We start from the raw sequence: 12,985 nt of genomic DNA, 5'->3' as shown, positions 1-12,985 counted from the left end.
CTGCATACTGCTGTATAAGTATAACACGCTAACCGATTGCACCACAGGATCCATTAACAACACTCTCACTGATCACCATATTTTGCTCAAACAGAGCTGTATGATATTCAGACCAAGTAATTATTACTGTTGAGGTGCCTGGCTAGCTCAGTCGGTAGAGCATGAGACTCTTAATCTCAGGGTCGTGGGTTTGAGCCCCACGTTGGGCGAATCTTTTCTCTTCCGAAGCACAAACTCACTTTGCAAACAGCCATCCGCTTGGACTTTCGAGCAGGCTTGCCACCCTGCATTGCTGACGTGTCAGGCATAGCTGGTGATTACAGAAGACTATGGATTTTGAATCCAAGCTGTGCCTGCACTCTCACCTGTTATCTCAATGACTTACCTATGAAACGTCCTCCTAAATGGTTTGAAGCAATGCTCCTTTTCTCGACAAGAAATAGACAGGCAGAGGGTACAAGAAAAATACTTGCATCTGGTGAGGCTCAACTCACAACCTTGTCATCGATTTGCTGCATACTGCTGTATAAGTATAACACGCTAACCGATTGCACCACAGGATCCATTAACAACACTCTCACTGATCACCATATTTTGCTCAAACAGAGCTGTATGATATTCAGACCAAGTAATTATTACTGTTGAGGTGCCTGGCTAGCTCAGTCGGTAGAGCATGAGACTCTTAATCTCAGGGTCGTGGGTTCGAGCCCCACGTTGGGCGAATCTTTTCTCTTCCGAAGCACAAACTCACTTTGCAAACAGCCATCCGCTTGGACTTTCGAGCAGGCTTGCCACCCTGCATTTCTGACGTGTCAGGCATAGCTGGTGTTACAGAAGACTATTGATTTGAATCCTAGCTATACCTTCACTCTGACCTTTTATCTCAATGACATACCTATTACCAATGAAACGTCCTCCTAAATGGTTTGAAGCAATGCTCCTTTTCTCGACAAGAAATAGACAGGCAGAGGGTACAAGAAAAATACTTGCATCTGGTGAGGCTCAACTCACAACCTTGTCATCGATTTGCTGCATACTGCTGTATAAGTATAACACGCTAACCGATTGCACCACAGGATCCATTAACAACACTCTCACTGATCACCATATTTTGCTCAAACAGAGCTGTATGATATTCAGACCAAGTAATTATTACTGTTGTAGGTGCCTGGCTAGCTCAGTCGGTAGAGCATGAGACTCTTAATCTCAGGGTCGTGGGTTCGAGCCCCACGTTGGGCTGAATCTTTTCTCTTCCGAAGCACAAACTCACTTTGCAAACAGCCATCCGCTTGGACTTTCGAGCAGGCTTGCCACCCTGCATTGCTGACGTGTCAGGCATAGCTGGTGATACAGAAGACTATGGATTTGAATCCATAGCTATACCTTCACTCTGACCTGTTATCTCAATGACTTACCTATGAAACGTCCTCCTAAATGGTTTGAAGCAATGCTCCTTTTCTCGACAAGAAATAGACAGGCAGAGGGTACAAGAAAAATACTTGCATCTGGTGAGGCTCAACTCACAACCTTGTCATCGATTTGCTGCATACTGCTGTATAAGTATAACACGCTAACCGATTGCACCACAGGATCCATTAACAACACTCTCACTGATCACCATATTTTGCTCAAACAGAGCTGTATGATATTCAGACCAAGTAATTATTACTGTTGAGGTGCCTGGCTAGCTCAGTCGGTAGAGCATGAGACTCTTAATCTCAGGGTCGTGGGTTCGAGCCCCACGTTGGGTGAATCTTTTCTCTTCCGAAGCACAAACTCACTTTGCAAACAGCCATCCGCTTGGACTTTCGAGCAGGCTTGCCACCCTGCATTTCTGACGTGTCAGGCATAGCTGGTGTTACAGAAGACTATTGATTTGAATCCTAGCTATACCTTCACTCTGACCTTTTATCTCAATGACTTACCAATGAAACGTCCTCCTAAATGGTTTGAAGCAATGCTCCTTTTCTCGACAAGAAATAGACAGGCAGAGGGTACAAGAAAAATACTTGCATCTGGTGAGGCTCAACTCACAACCTTGTCATCGATTTGCTGCATACTGCTGTATAAGTATAACACGCTAACCGATTGCACCACAGGATCCATTAACAACACTCTCACTGATCACCATATTTTGCTCAAACAGAGCTGTATGATATTCAGACCAAGTAATTATTACTGTTGAGGTGCCTGGCTAGCTCAGTCGGTAGAGCATGAGACCTCGTATCTTAGGGTCGTGGTTTCGAGCCCCACGTTGGGTGAATCTTTTCTCTTCCGAAGCACAAACTCACTTTGCAAACAGCATCCGCTTGACTTTCGAGCAGGCTTGCCACCCTGCATTTCTGACGTGTCGGCAGAGCTGTTGTGTTACAGAAGACTATTGATTTTGAATCCTAGCTATACCTTCACTCTGACCTTTTATCTCAATGACATACCTATTACCAATGAAACGTCCTCCTAAATTGGTTTGAAGCAATGCTCCTTTTCTCGACAAGAAATAGACAGGCGAGGGTACAAGAAAAATACTTGCATCTGGTGAGGCTCAACTCACACCTTTGTCATCGATTTGCTGCATACTGCTGTATAAGTATAACACGCTAACCGATTGCACCACAGGATCCATTAACAACACTCTCACTGATCACCATATTTTGCTCAAACAGAGCTGTATGATATTCGACCAGTAATTATACTGTTTAGTGCCTGGCTAGCTCTTCGGTAGAGCATGAGACTCTTAATATCAGGGTTGTGGGTTTGAGCCCAACGTTGGGTGAATTTTTTCTCTTCCGAAGCACAAACTCACTTTGCAACAGCCATCCGCTTGGACTTTCGAGCAGCTTGCCACCCTGCATTGCTGACGTGTCAGGCATAGCTGTGATACGAACTAATGGTTTTGAATCCAAGCTGTGCCTGCACTCTCACCTGTTACTCAATGACTTACCTATGAAACGTCCTCCTAAATGGTTTGAAGCAATGCTCCTTTTCTCGACAAGAATAGCACGGCAGAGGGTACAAGAAAAATACTTGCATCTGGTGAGGCTCAACTCACAACCTTGTCATCGATTTGCTGCATACTGCTGTATAAGTATAACACGCTAACCGATTGCACCACAGGATCCATAACAACACTCTCACTGATCACCATATTTGCTCAAACAGAGCTGTATGATATTCAGACCAAGTAATTATTACTGTTGAAGGTGCCTGGCTAGTCTCGGTACGAGAGCATGAGACTCTTATCTTGGGTCGTGGTTCGAGCCCCCGTTGGGAATCTTTTCTCTTCCAAGCACAAACTCACTTTGCAAACAGCCATCCCTTGGACTTTCGAGCAGCTTGCCACCCTGCATTGCTGACGTGTCAGGCATAGCTGGTGATACAGAAGACTATGGTTTGAATCCAAGCTGTGCCTGCACTCTCACCTGTTATCTCAATGACTTACCTATAACGTCCTCCTAAATGGTTTGAAGCATGCTCCTTTTCTCGACAGAAATAACAGGGCAGGGGGTACAAGAAAATACTTGCATCTGGTGAGGCTCAACTCACAACCTTGTCATCGATTTGCTGCATACTGCTGTATAAATAACACGCTACCGATTGCACCACAGGATCCATTAACAACACTCTCACTGATCACCATATTTTGCTCAAACAGAGCTGTATGATATTCAGACCAAGTAATTATTACTGTTGAGGTGCCTGGCTAGTCAGTCGGTAGAGCATAGACTCTTAATCTCAGGGTCGTGGGTTCGAGCCCCACGTTGGTGAATCTTTTCTCTTCCGAAGCACAAACTCACTTTGCAAACACCATCCGCTGGACTTTCGAGCAGGCTTGCCACCCTGCATTCTGACGTGTCAGGCATAGCTGTGTTACAGAAGACTATGGATTTGAACCTAGCTAACCTTCACTCTGACCTTTATCTCAATGACATACCTATTACCAATGAAACGTCCCCTAAATGGTTTGAAGCAATGCTCCTTTTCTCGACAAGAAATAGACAGGCAGAGGGTACAAGAAAAATACTTGCATCTGGTGAGGCTCAACTCACAACCTTGTCATCGATTTGCTGCTACTGCTGTATAAGTATAACACGCTACCCGATTGCACCACAGATCCATTAACACACTCTTCCACTGATCACCATATTTGCTCAAACAGAGCTGTATGATATTCAGACCAAGTAATTATTACGTTTAGGTGCCTGGCTAGCTCAGTCGGTAGAGCATGAGACTCTTAATTCAGGTTGTGGTTTGAGCCCACGTTGGGCATTTTTTTTCTCTTCCGAAGCAACAAACTCACTTTGCAAACAGCCATCCGCTTGACTTTCGAGCAGGCTTGCCACCTCTGCATTGCTGACGTGTCAGGCATAGCTGGGATACAGAAGACTATGGTTTTGAATCCAAGCTGTGCCTGCACTCTCACCTGTTATCTCAATGACTTACCTATGAAACGTCCTCCTAAATGGTTTGAAAAATGCTCCTTTTCTCGAAAAGAAAAATAGAAGGCAGAGGGTACAGAAAAATACTTGCTCTGGTGAGGCTAAACTCACAACCTTGTCATCGATTTGCTGCATACTGCTGTATAAGTATAAACGCTAACCGATTGCACCACAGATCCATTAACACCCTCTCACTGATCACCATATTTTGCTCAAACAGAGCTGTATGATATTCAGACCAAGAAATTATTACTTTTGAGGGCTGGCTAGTCAGTCGGTAGAGCATGAGACTCTTAATCTAGGGTCTTGGTTTCGAGCCCCCGTTGGGCGAATCTTTTCTCTTCAAAGCACAAACTCACTTTGCAAACAGCCATCCGCTGGACTTTCGAGCATCTTGCCACCCTGCATTGCTGACGGGTCAGGCATAGCTGGTGATACAAAGACTATGGTTTTAATCCAAGCTGTGCCTGCACTCTCACCTGTTATCTCAATGACTCCTATTACCAAATGAAACGTCCTCCTAAATGGTTTGAAGCAATGCTCCTTTTCTCGACAAGAATAGACAGGCAAGAGGTACAAGAAAATAACTTGCATCTGGTGAGGCTCAACTCACAACCTTGTCATCGATTTGCTGCATACTGCTGTATAAGTTAACACGCTAACCGATTGCACCACAGGATCCATTACAAACACTCTCATGATCATCAATATTTTGCTCAAACAGAGCTGTATGATATTCAGACCAAGTAATTATTACTGTTTAGTGCCTGGCTAGCTCAGTCGGTAGAGCATGAGACTCTTATATCAGGGTTGTTTGAGCCCAACGTTGGGTGAATCTTTTCTCTTCGAAGCACAACTCACTTTGCAAACAGCCATCCCGCTTGGACTTTCGGGAGCTTGCCACCCTGCATTGCTGACGTGTCAGGCATAGCTGGTGATACAGAAGACATGGTTTTGAATCCAAGCTGTGCCTGCACTCTCACCTGTTTCTCAATGACTTACCTATGAAACGTCCTCCTAAATGGTTTGAAGCAATGCTCCTTTTCTCACAAGAATAGACAGCGAGGGTACAAGAAAAATACTTGCATCTGGTGAGGCTCAACTCACAACCTTGTCATCGATTTGCTGCATACTGCTGTATAAGTAAAACACGCTAACCGATTGCACCACAGGATCCATTAACAACACTCTCACTGATCACACATATTTTGCTCAAACAGAGCTGTATGATATTCAGCCAAGTAATTATTACTGTTGAGGTGCTGGTAGCTCAGTCGTATAGCATGAGACTCTTAATCTCGAGTCGTGGGTTCGAGCCCCACGTTGGGTGTTCTTCTCTCCGAAGCACAAACTCACTTTGCAAACAGCCATCCGCTTGGACTTTCGAGCAGGCTTGCCACCCTGCATGCTGACGTTTCAGGCATACTGGTGATACAGAAGACTATGTTTGAATCCAAGCTGTGCCTGCACTCTCACCTGTTATCTCAATGACTTACCTATGAAACGTCCTCCTAAATGGTTTTGAAGCAATGCTCCTTTTCTCGACAAGAAATAGACAGCAAGGGTACAAGAAAATACTTGCATCTGGTGAGGCTCAACTCACAACCTTGTCATCGTTTGCTGCATACTGCTGTATAATATACCACGCTAACCGATTGCACCACATATCCATTAACAACACCTCACTGATCACCATATTTTGCTCAAACAGAGCTGTATGAATTCAGACCAAGTAATTATTACTGTTGAGCGTGCCTGGCTAGCTCATTCGGTAGAGCATGAGACTCTAATCTCAGGTCGTGGGTTTGAGCCCCACGTTGGGGCGTATCTTTCTCTTCCGAAGCACAAACTCACTTTGCAACACCATCCCTTGGACTTTCGAGCAGGCTTGCCACCCTGCATTGCTGACGTGTCAGGCATAGCTGTGTGATCAGAAGACTATGGTTTGAATCCAGCTGTCCTGCACTCTCACCTGTTTATCTCAATGACTTCCTAGAACGTCCTCCTAAATGTTTTGAAGAATCTGCCTTTTCTCGACAAGAAATAGACAGGCAGAGGGTACAGAAAAATACTTGCATCTGGTGAGGCTCAACTCACAACCTTGTCATCGATTTGCTGCATACGCTGTATAATTAAAACACGCTAACCGATTGCACCACAGGATCCATTAACACACTCTCACTGATCCCCATATTTTTCTCAAACAGAGCTGTATGATATTCAGACCAAGTAATTATTACTGTTGAGGTGCCTGGCTAGCTCAGTCGGTAGACATGAACTCTTAACTCTAGGGTCGTGGGTTCGAGCCCCACTTGGGTAATCTTTTCTCTCCGAAGCACAAACTCACTTTGCAAACAGCCATCCGCTTGGACTTTCGAGCAGGGCTTGCCACCCTGCATTGCTGACGTGTCAGCATAGCTGGTGTTACAGAAGACTATGGTTTGAATCCTAGCTATACCTGCACTCTACCTTTTATCTCAATGACATACCTATTACAATGAAACGTCCTCCTAAATGGTTTGAAGCAATGCTCCTTTTCTCGACAAGAAATAGACAGGCAGAGGGTACAAGAAAAATACTTGCATCTGGTGAGGCTCAACTCACAACCTTGTCATCGATTTGCTGCATACTGCTGTATAAGTATAACACGCTAACCGATTGCACCACAGGATCCATTAACAACACTCTCACTGATCACCATATTTTGCTCAAACAGAGCTGTATGATATTCAGACCAAGTAATTATTACGGTTAGGTGCCTGGCTAGCTCCGTCGGTAGAGCATGAGACTCTTAATTCAGGGTGTGGGTTTGAGCCCAACGTTGGTGAATCTTTTCTCTTCCAAGCACAAACTCACTTTGCAAACAGCCATCCCGCTTGGACTTTCGAGCAGGCTTGCCACCTGCATTGCTGACGTGTCAGGCATAGCTGGTGTACAGAAGACTATGGTTTTGAATCCAGCTGTCCTGCACTCTCACCTGTATCTCAATGACTTACCTATGAAACTCCTCCTAAATGGTTTAAAAATGCTCCTTTTCTCGACAGAAAATAGACAGGCAGAGGGTACAAAAAAATACTTGCATCTGGTGAGGCTCAACTCACAACCTTGTCATCGATTTGCTGCATACTGCTGTATAAGTATAACACGCTAACCGATTGCACCCAAGGATCCATAAACAACACTCTCACTGATCACCATATTTTGCTCAAACAGAGCTGTATTATATCAGACCAAGAATTAATACTTTTTAGGTCTGGCTAGATCAGTCGGTAGAGCATGAGACTCTTAATCTAGGGTCGTGGTTCGAGCCCCCGTTGGGCGAATCTTTTCTCTTCCAAAGCACAAACTCCGCAAACAGCCATCCGCTTGGACTTTTCGAGCAGCTTGCCACCCTCATGCTGACGTGTCAGGCATAGCTGGTGTACAGAAGACTATGGTTTTAATCCTAGCTGTGCCTGCACTCTCACCTGTTATCTCATGACTTACCTATTACCAATGAAACGTCCTCCTATGGTTGAAGCAATGCTCTTTTCCTCGACAAGAAATAGACAGGCAGAGGTACAGAAAAATACTTGCATCTGTGAGGCTCAACTCACACACCTTGTCATCGATTTGCTGCATACTGCTGTATAAGTATACACGCTAACCGATTGCACCACAGGATCCATTAACAACACTCTCACTGACACCATATTTTGCTCAAACAGAGCTATGATATTCAGACCAAGTAATTATTACTGTTAGGTGCCTGGCTAGCTCAGTCGGTAGAGCATGAGAACTCTTAATCAGGGTCGTGGGTTGAGCCCACGTTTGGTAAATTTTCTCTTCCGAAGCACAAACTCACTTTGCAAACAGCCATCCGCTTGGACTTTCGAGCAGGCTTGCCACCCTGCATTGCTGACGTGTCAGGCATAGCTGGTGATACAGAAGACTATGGTTTTGAATCCAGACGTGCCTGCACTCTCACCTGTTATCTCAATGACTTACCTATGAAACGTCCTCCTAAATGGTTTGAAGCAATGCTCCTTTTCTCGACAAGAAATAGACAGGCAGAGGGTACAAGAAAAATACTTGCATCTGGTGAGGCTCAACTCACAACCTTGTCATCGATTTGCTGCATACTGCTGTATAGTTAAAACCTAACCGATCACCACAGGATCCATTAACAACACTCTCACTGATCACCATATTTTGCTCAAACAGAGCTGTGATGATATTCAGACCAAGTAATTATTACTGTTGAGGTGCTGGTAGCTCAGTCGGTAGAGCATGAGACTCTTAATCTCAGGGTCGTGTTCGAGCCCCACGTTGGGTATCTTTTCTCTCCGAAGCACAAACTCACTTTGCAAACAGCCATCCGCTTGGACTTTCGAGCAGCTTGCCACCCTGCTTGCTGACGTGTCAGGCAAGCTGGTGTACAGAAGACTATGGATTTGAATCCAAGCTGTGCCTGCACTCTCACCTGTTATCTCAATGACTTACCTATAAACGTCCTCCTAAATGGTTTGAAGCAATGCTCCTTTTCTCGACAAGAAATAGACAGGCAGAGGTACAAGAAAAATACTTGCATCTGGTGAGGCTCAACTCACAACCTTGTCATCGATTTGCTGCATACTGCTGTATAAGTATAACACGCTAACCGATTGCACCACAGGATCCATTAACAACACTCTCACTGATCACCATATTTTGCTCAAACAGAGCTGTAAGTATTCAGACCAAGTAATTATTACTGTTGAGTGCCTGGCTAGCTCATTCGTAGAGCATGAGACTCTAATCTCAGTGCGTGGGTTTGAGCCCCACGTTGGCGGATCTTTTCTCTTCCGAAGCACAAACTCACTTTGCAAACGCCATCCGCTTGGACTTTCGAGCAGGCTTGCCACCCTGCATTGCTGACGTGTCGGCATAGCTGGTGATACAGAAGACTATGGTTTTGAATCCAAGCTGTGCCTGCACTCTCACCTGTTATCTCAATGACTTACCTATGAAACGTCCTCCTAAATGGTTTGAGCAATGCTCCTTTTCTCGACAAGAAATAGACAGCAGAGGGTACAAGAAAAATACTTGCATCTGGTGAGGCTCAACTCACAACCTTGTCATCGATTTGCTGCATACTGCTGTATAAGTATAACACACGCTAACCGTTGCACCACAGGATCCATTAACAACACTCTCACTGATCACCATATTTTGCTCAAACAGAGCTGTATGATTATCAGACCAAGTATTATTACTGTTGAGGTGCCTGGCTAGTCAGTCGGTAGAGCATGAGACTCTTAATCTAGGGTCGTGGGTTCGAGCCCACGTTGGTGAATCTTTTCTCTCCGAAGCACAAACTCACTTTGCAAACAGCCATCCGCTTGGACTTTCGAGCAGGCTTGCCACCCTGCATTCTGACGTGTCAGGCAGGCTGGTGTTACAGAAGACTATGGTTTGAATCCAGCTTGCCTTCACTCTGACCTTTTATCTCAATGACTACCTATTACCAATGAAACTCCTCCTAAATGGTTTGAAGCAATGCTCCTTTTCTCGACAAGAAATAGACAGGCAGAGGGTACAAAGAAAATACTTGCATCTGGTGAGGCTCAACTCACAACCTTGTCATCGATTTGCTGCATACTGCTGTATAAGTATACACGCTAACCGATTGCACCACAGGATCCATTAACAACACTCTCACTGATCACCATATTTTGCTCAAACAGAGCTGTATGATATTCAGACCAAGTAATTATTACTGTTTAGGTGCCTGGCTAGCTCAGTCGGTAGAGCATGAGACTCTTAATCAGGTTGTGGTTTTGAGCCCACGTTGGGCTGAATTTTTTCTCTTCCGAAGCACGAACTCACTTTGCAAACAGCCATCCGCTTGGACTTTCGAGCAGGCTTGCCACCCTGCATTGCTGACGTGTCAGGCATAGCTGGTGATACAGAAGACATGGTTTGAATCCAGCTGTGCCTGCACTCTCACCTGTTATCTCAATGACTTACCTATGAAACGTCCTCCTAAATGTTTGAAGCAATGCTCTCTTTCCTCGACAAAAATAGACAGGCAGAGGGTACAGAAAAATACTTGCATCTGGTGAGGCTCAACTCACAACCTTGTCATCGATTTGCTGCATACTGCTGTATAAGTATAACACGCTAACCGATTGCACCACAGGATCCATTAACAACACTCTCACTGATCACCATATTTTGCTCAACAAAGCTGTATGATATTCAGACCAAGTAATTATTACTGTTGAGGTGCATGGATAGCTCAGTCGGTAGAGCATGAGACTCTTAATCTCAGGGTCGTGGGTTCGAGCCCCACGTTGGGTGTATCTTTTCTCTTCCGAAGCACAAACTCACTTTGCAAACAGCCATCCGCTTGGACTTTCGAGCATGCTTGCCACCCTGCATTGCTGACGTTTCAGGCATAGCTGGTGATACAGAAGACTATGGATTTGAATCCAAGCTGTGCCTGCACTCTCACCTGTTATCTCAATGACTTACCTATGAAACGTCCTCCTAAATGGTTTGAAGCAATGCTCCTTTTCTCGACAGAAATAGAACGGCAAGGGTACAAGAAAAATACTTGCATCTGGTGAGGCTCAACTAACAACCTTGTCATCGATTTGCTGCATACTGCTGTATAAGTAAACACGCTAACCGATTGCACCACAGATCCATTAACAACACTCTCACTGATCACCTATTTTGCTCAAACAGAGCTGTATGATTTCAGACCAAGTAATTATTACTGTTGATGTGCTGGCTAGCTCATTCGGTAGAGCATGAGACTCAATCTCAGTGTCGTGGGTTTGAGCCCCACGTTGGGCGATCTTTTCTCTTCCGAAGCACAACTCACTTTGCAAACAGCCATCCGCTTGGACTTTCGAGCAGGCTTGCCACCCTCATTGCTGACGTGTCAGGCATAGCTGGTGATACAGAAGACTATGTTTTGAATCCAGCTGTGCTGCACTCTCACCTTTATCTCAATGACTTACCTATGAAACGTCCTCCTAAATGGTTTGAAGCAATGCTCCTTTTCCCGACAAATGACAGGCAGAGGGTACAAGAAAAATACTTGCATCTGGTGAGGCTCAACTCACAACCTTGTCATCGATTTCTGCATACTGCTGTATAAGTATAACCGACCTAACCGATTGCACCACAGGATCCATAACAACACTCTCACTGATCACCATATTTTGCTCAAACAGAGCTGTATATATTCAGACCAGTAATTATTACTGTTGAGGTGCTGGCTAGTCAGTCGGTAGAGCATGAGACTCTTAATCTAGGGTCGTGGGTTCGAGCCCACGTTGGGGAATCTTTTCTCTTCCGAAGCACAAACTCACTTTGCAAACAGCCATCCCGCTTGGACTTTCGAGCAGCTTGCCCCCTGCATTCTGACGTGTCAGGCATAGCTGGTGTTACAGAAGACTATGGTTTGAATCCAGCTATCCTTCACTCTACCTTTTATCTCAATGACATACTATACCAATGAAACGTCCTCCTAAATGTTTGAGCAATGCTCCTTTTCTCGACAAGAAATAGACAGGCAGAGGGTACAGAAAAATACTGCATCTGGTGAGGCTCACTCACAACCTTGTCATCGATTTTGCTGCATACTGCTGTATAAGTATAACACGCTAACCGATTGCACCACAGGATCATTAACAACACTCTCACTGATCACCATATTTTGCTCAAACAGAGCTGTATGATATTCAGACCAAGTAATTATTACTGTTTAGGTGCCTGGCTAGCTCAGTCGGTAGAGCATGAGACTCTTAATATCAGGGTTGTGGGTTTGAGCCCAACGTTGGGTGAATTTTTTCTCTTCCGAAGCACAAACTCACTTTGCAACAGCCATCCGCTTGGACTTTCGAGCAGGCTTGCCACCCTCATTGCTGACGTGTCAGGCATAGCTGGTGATACAGAAGACTATGGTTTTGAATCCAAGCTGTGCCTGCACCTCCCTGTTATCTCAATGACTTACCTATGAAACGTCCTCCTAAATGGTTTGAAGCAATGCTCCTTTTCTCGACAGAAATAGACAGGCAGAGGGTACAAGAAAAATACTTGCATCTGGTGAGGCTCAACTCACACCTGTCATCGATTTGCTGCAACTCTGCTGTATAAGTATAACACGCTAACCGATTGCACCACAGGATCCATTAACAACACCTCACTGACACCATATTTTGCTCAAACAGAGCTGTATGATATTCAGACCAAGTAATTATTACTGTTGAGGTGCCTGGTAGCTCAGTCGGTAGAGCATAGACTCTTAATCTCAGGGTCGTGGGTTCGAGCCCCACGTTGGGTGAATCTTTTCTCTTCCGAAGCACAAACTCACTTTGCAAACAGCCATCCGCTTGGACTTTCGAGCAGTTGCCACCCTGCATTGCTGACGTTTCAGGCATAGCTGGTGATACAGAAGACTATGGATTTGAATCCAAGCTGTGCCTGCACTCTCACCTGTTATCTCAATGACTTACCTATGAAACGTCCTCCTAAATGGTTTGAAGCAATGCTCCTTTTCTCGACAAGAAATAGAA

General features: G+C 44.9%; 6 non-coding genes across 6 annotated transcripts; all 6 read left to right on the top strand.

Moving 5' to 3' along the window:
- The first annotated feature begins 136 nt into the window (after positions 1 to 136).
- trnak-cuu lies at positions 137 to 209 on the top strand. The gene has a single exon. It is a non-coding gene; the product is annotated as a tRNA-Lys (tRNA).
- A 439-nt stretch (positions 210 to 648) lies between these two features.
- Positions 649 to 721, top strand: trnak-cuu. Its single transcript has one exon. It is a non-coding gene; the product is annotated as a tRNA-Lys (tRNA).
- A 445-nt stretch (positions 722 to 1,166) lies between these two features.
- trnak-cuu lies at positions 1,167 to 1,239 on the top strand. The gene has a single exon. It is a non-coding gene; the product is annotated as a tRNA-Lys (tRNA).
- Positions 1,240 to 1,678: 439 nt separating this feature from the next.
- trnak-cuu lies at positions 1,679 to 1,751 on the top strand. The gene has a single exon. It is a non-coding gene; the product is annotated as a tRNA-Lys (tRNA).
- Positions 1,752 to 2,188: 437 nt separating this feature from the next.
- trnar-ucg lies at positions 2,189 to 2,261 on the top strand. Its single transcript has one exon. It is a non-coding gene; the product is annotated as a tRNA-Arg (tRNA).
- Positions 2,262 to 10,684: 8,423 nt separating this feature from the next.
- Positions 10,685 to 10,757, top strand: trnak-cuu. The gene has a single exon. It is a non-coding gene; the product is annotated as a tRNA-Lys (tRNA).
- The last annotated feature ends 2,228 nt before the right edge of the window (positions 10,758 to 12,985 follow it).

This window comes from Salvelinus namaycush, unplaced genomic scaffold (assembly GCF_016432855.1).
Source record: "Salvelinus namaycush isolate Seneca unplaced genomic scaffold, SaNama_1.0 Scaffold2426, whole genome shotgun sequence".
In the NCBI taxonomy this organism is placed as follows: domain Eukaryota; kingdom Metazoa; phylum Chordata; class Actinopteri; order Salmoniformes; family Salmonidae; genus Salvelinus; species Salvelinus namaycush.
Note: the sequence above shows the minus strand (reverse complement) of the source record. Positions and strands in the feature narration are given on the sequence as shown.